Source organism: Falco naumanni, chromosome Z (genome assembly GCF_017639655.2).
Source record: "Falco naumanni isolate bFalNau1 chromosome Z, bFalNau1.pat, whole genome shotgun sequence".
NCBI classification, from domain to species: Eukaryota; Metazoa; Chordata; class Aves; order Falconiformes; family Falconidae; genus Falco; species Falco naumanni.
In genome coordinates, this window is record NC_054080.1 from 61,427,307 (window position 1) to 61,433,306 (window position 6,000).

Genomic DNA, 6,000 nt, shown 5'->3' on the forward strand with positions numbered 1-6,000 from the left:
GAAGCCATGACACCTTTGGACATCTTCCAAAAGCTAGCCTATCTAGGAATCAGGCCAGGACCTGCTGCAACAGCACAGTATAGCCCAGCTGATCTGACAAAAAGCAAGTGTGAATATTCCAGTATTTGTTACTGCTGTAATTGGATGAACACCTTCAAGATTGTGTGTAGAGGTGCAGGAAGGCACATGGAGCAACAGCAAAGAGAACTCTGAATGATCTGCCAGTGCAAGGCAAGAGCAACCTGCAAACATAAATCTCTGAGATGGGGCTGACGACAGAGAATGTCAGTGCATGTGGGGCCACACACGCACCTGTAACTGGCCCTTCCAGAATATCAGGTTGGTAATAATGCTAAATGGTGGTGTCTTCCACTACATCTTGATTAGTTTTCCATAATTCACACTAATCTTTTACAGCTGGTAGTAGTTATTAAAAAAAAAAATCAAAAGAAAAAAATAATCCATGCACTTAAGTAGTCAGATTTGCTTAGACTCTGATCAAATGAAATGTTTTATATCACTTGTTGGACTCTCTTTAAAGAAAGCACTTCATTGCATTTGAAGATTTTAGTATTAAAAAACCCACAAGGCTGGTATTTCCAGGCAAATTTGCTTAAACCCACCAAACCACTTTTATGTTGCGTAATTGTTTTTTCACTCCGATGTTAAAGTGGATTAAAATTTGCATTGTCTCTTAAGGAAATGCACCAACTAAACTTTTCCAGGTATGTTAACTGTTGTAATCAAAGTACAGAAGAGTAACATTAGACAGCTTTGCACTGAACTCTGCAGGTGCTTTGTTGACCCTTTCTAGCACAGTATCATGTAATGCCAAATATAAATGTCATTCTTTCTGACCTCCCAGCAACTGTATGCAGTATAGCATTTAATTCCTAAATCAGGATTTCATTATGTGATGTCTCAGGTTTCCTAATCACAGCCAATACCTTTACCTTGCAAATAACTGACATAGACATTTAACTGCGGTGAAATTAAGGAAACACTGTGCTAGGAAAAAAGGAGACAGCAGCATTTCCCAGCACATTTACACATTTCTGACACCCAGGTGACTAGCCAGCAGCAGGGAGTCTGGTGCTGGCTAAAGGCACTAAGTCTTACTGGAGTTAATGAGTGACAGATGGAAGAAAGCAATCCTGCATGCCCCTGGATTCCTATGTAAGGTCAGTATAAAGAGTCTTATTAAAGAAGTTCTACAAGAATATGAAGTTAAGCAGCCTCAAGCTGCATGCTGAGTGACAGCGCCCAGTTCTTCCATCCTTACAAGGAGCTTCAAGCTGGCAGTGATGGTTCTCAGAGAGATGAGTGTTAATACCAGACAGTTGTTGCCACATCTGACCATCTGCCTTATTTATGTCAGACACTGCCTCTAGTGGGAGGGAAACGTGATCTGGCTGTGTATCAGCATTTCAACTCATACAGTTAAGTCCAACAGGTTAAAATCAGCTTCTACCATAATATGTAAATACAAAAACCATGGTGGCACTGCCTTTCTGCACTGTTGGCTGCCTTGGGATGCTGATGTAAGAAAACCAGAGGAAGCTCCTGAACATATGGTTGAGTTTCAAGTAGCCAGAAAAAGTTTTACATTTGTCAGCCCAGTAGTAGACTTCATCAGAATTGCCAGATTGCAATACTTTAATTATCTGTTAATTTTCTTTGCCAGTGAACTTTTTCCTCAGGAAAAAAAAAATAAAAATCATTCACAGATTCCCAAAACCAAAGCACATAGTTCACAAACAGTTGTCAAAGGCAGCTTAGTGTAACCACCAGTGTCCCACTGAAGTGGCACAAATCTCTCGCAGTATGCAGCAGGCAATAAACCACATCCGACTAATGCTTTCTAACTAGAAGTGACACATCCCCTCTCCTCCTCCCTTCTCTGCATACCATTCTGTTTGCACCACAGTAATGAACGTTGTTAGCATGAGGGGTTTATGGGCACTGTCTGAGCCAACAGCACTAGAGAAATGGTCACAGCGCTGATGGCCTCGGCGCTGACCACACAGCAAGTCTCTTGGAAAATCCTTCTGTAGGACCTGCCTGCGGATTTCATTCTTTGGAAGAAAAAGACAGGCACACATGTCACACAACTCCCTGTCCTTTTATTTGAAAGAGTAAGCATTTCTAAAAGGAAATAATATAAATTTTATGAATAAATTGCTCAGAAATAGAAAGGGAAAAAAAGAAAATACTGGAACTGAACACAGAGACGATACGAGGCTAGTTAAATAGCATCCAGGAAGACTTTATTCCAGCTCTACTTAAGGAAGCTTAAAAATGAGAAATTGACATTATACAATGAACAAACTTTGGCCAAGTGGAGTTCTCAAGCTAACAAGAACACAGCTGCTTCTGGAGCCTTCCTGGTAGTGGTGGTGGGCTATAGAAGGAACAAATCTAATTCCCAGTAGGTCTTTGGGAAGATTAGAATCAACAGATGGTTATCCTAGCCAGTGCTGTATTTTAGAGCCAAAAAGAGACTGCAGCCATGCATGTCTTTTCCCCAGCCTCTCACGCTACTGGGTATCAGCAAGGCGTATGTCAAAACACAACCTGCCAAAAGTGTTCAAAGCACTCAGTTTAGCTCTTCAAGAAGTTTCTCTACCTCAACCTGACAAGCCACATGCAGACATATCCCTGTTTTATCCTGTGATTTTATTAGAACCTTGTGGCAAGAATACCTTACCTCAGAGACATAGTTGACAAAGTTGAGTATGAAATGCAAGAGGGGGCAGAGGGATTCAGAGAAAAGCAGACCTACCTATAGCCTTTTTTGGTAATGATCCCTTCCTTCCCTCAGAGAAGCAAATGGGTATTAGAAGTTCACAGGTGAAACCTGCTCTGTAAACAAATCATTACACTGGAGCACAAAGACCATAAATATTTGTGCACCAGAAGAAATGGCTGAGTAGGAGTTAAGCAAGCAGTGTACATGCAGTAAGTCAAGAGAACAAGAACAGTTATAAAAGCCAAGAACGCACACAGGTAAAAGCAAAGAACTGGCTGTACTGCCTGGAGTGCTGACAGCATCGAGGCTGCACCATGGATGACAGCATACCACAAATGCAAAGCAACAACTACATATTACAAGTCAACCTGGCTCTGAGCCTTCTTTGCCAAAACAAAAATGTTGCAGGGATCACGCAGCATTGGCATCAATCAAGAACCAGGGAGACAAGATGAGGACATGTAAACTAGCAGTCCTGGTTCTCCGTGCCACCACAAGTAATCCTGGTATCTGAGAGAAAATGAAATCAGTTTTGCTTGAAACAAGAGAGCTCCTTCTCCTTCTGTATTGTGTGCTCATATAACAAGTTTTGCTACATTTATTGTGGCAACTAGTGGAAGAAGAAAAGTTATAATTCAATTATAGAAACAATACCTGTGCAATGCATAGAAGTGACTCAAATTCCATTAAGTCTCAAGGTAAGAGCCATCAAGTTTGCAAAGAGAAGTACCAACCTTTCAGGAAGAAACAGGAGTAACTCATGATGAAAAGGTGGTAAGGGCAGAACAACTGTCTCAACCCCAGAGAGAAGGCATTTAGATTATGTTCCAGTCTGCACAAGTGTACAGTTTAGACCTCTGCACAGGTATGCACATTGCAGGCTCAAGACAAACCATCCTCGATTGTTGTGGTTTATAACAGAAGCCAAGTAGACTGCAGCAGCTGTATATTCCATGAGTTGGTGTGATAAAAGACAGATTATCCAAGCTGAAACATGATTAGCATGATACAAAGCTTACAAGGTAACCAAATCACAAATCAAACAGTATTTAGATGACTAATTGCATATGATTGCATATTAAGTTATATTCACCAGAAGTCCCAAATACTCCTTCCAGAGTTCTAAGTCACAAAATTTACATCAAAACTATCCAAAAGCCTACACTGAGAAAAAATATTGTGCTGATCCTTTCTGCAATCTTATCTCACTCTGTGATGTACATACATTAAAGCAGGGGGGTTGGACCTAAAGCAGGCTGCAGAGTTGTGTCCAGGCAGGTTTCGAATGTCTCCAGAGAAGGAGATTCTACAGCCTCTCTGGGCAGCCTGTTACAGTGCTCGGTCACCCTCACAGTAAAGAAGTTCTTCCTTATATTTAGATGGAACTTCCTCTGTTGCAGTTTGTGTCCGTTGCCCCTTGTCCTGTTGCTGGGCTCTGCTGAAAAGAGCCTGGCCCCAGCCTCTTGATACTCACCCTTAAGATATTTGGAAAGATCCAATTTTCTCCAGGCTAAACAGGCCCAACTCCCCCAGCCTTTCCTCAGAAGGGAGATGCTCCAGCCCCCTCACCATCTCTGTAGCCCTCCCTGGACCCTCTCCAGTAGTTCCCTGTCCCTCTTGAACTGGGGAGCCCAGAACTGGACACCACTCCAGGTGCTGCCTCACCAGGGCAGAGCAGAGGGGGAGGATCACCTCCCTGGACCTGCTGGCCACGCTCCTCCTGATCCCCCCAGGACCCCACTGGCCGCCTTGGCCACCAGGGCACACCGCTGGCTCATGGGCACCTTGCTGTGCTCCAGCACTCCCAGGCCCTTCTCCGCAGAGCTGCCTTCCAGCAGGTCAGCCCCAGCCTGTGCTGCTGCGTGGGGTTGTCCCTCCCCAGGTGCAGGACCCTACGCTTGCCTCTGCTGAACTTCATCAGGTTCCTCTCTGCCCAATTCTCTGGCCTGTCCAGGTCTCACTGGTATTTGTAATACCCAGGTAGGATACTCACTGAAAAATGTAGTATCTGTTTGCAGAGTTGAAGGTTTCGAGGCTTTGAAGTCCAGTCAGAATGTTGCCCTAGATAAGTTCAATGCAAAAAAGTTTACAGTTTTCCTAACTCTTTCCTCCCTATTAAGATTAACCTATTTTTGTAGATACGCTTGTGAGAAATAGGACTGCAGTTCTCTTAATCTCCCCTTGACGTATGGAATTAGACTCTGTAACTCGAAAGTTATAAAGTAGGTATGTTTATTGCGCGCAGATGCTCGGGGGATCGCTCCTCCACAAGCGCGCATGCCCAAAGTGACGAACCATCTCACATTTATACAATAAACCAAATGAATATTCAATTAATGCCTATACATATTCGTTACCTAAACCCGCTTAACTCTTGCTTCCTATGTTAATTAGCTTATCAGTCCTTTGCCTGGAATGTGGTGGTCTTGCAAGCTTGTAGGTGATTCATGTCCTTGTGCCCATCCGATCTTCTCCAGCAAGAAGACTTAGCACTCCCTCTAGATAACATTTGAATGTCTCTCATCCTTTTCTCATTCTTTTTATAAATAGCCCCTTTGTCAGAGGAAGAAGGGCAGGTGTCTCCTCAAGGCTGTGTGCCTATGTGACCAGACACCGCACCCATGACCAGTCACCATACCCACATTCCTTGAGCAGACATATACAATCACAATCGATGTCCATTGTCCCCATTTCACACTATTTCTCCATATCAATCCCCCCTTTTCTATCAAACTAAGTAAATTCTTTTACTTAAGCAGTCTTCCCGAATGATATAAAGCATCATACGTAAGTGTTACCCTTTTAAACATTCTCCAAACCCACAAATATAACATAATGGTTAGTATTAAGGAAATTCCTAAACTGATCAATAAGATCACAATAGGGTGTACCATAGTGTTAAGAATTCCTGTTGCAGAAGGTGACCAGCCAAAGAGAGTATCCCACCAATTATGGTTTCCATCAGGAAATCATTTACAAATTCATTACAATTCCGGGAATTAATTTACATATTTCGCTCCTGCGCAATTGCTTGAGGAGTGGTCGTCTGGGGGTCTCCAGGATGAAGATCAGGAGTCTTCCTCCAGTGAACCTTTTTTGCCTTCTTGTTTCTGCACAGACTCTGTTCCTCGATAGACTAATGAGCATGATTCAAATTCCTTGTTTAGGTAGCGTTATATACACAACAGAAACTTAGGACCAGATGGCCCTTATAAAGGTAACGAATCCAAGGACCTTGTGTCTAGTACATC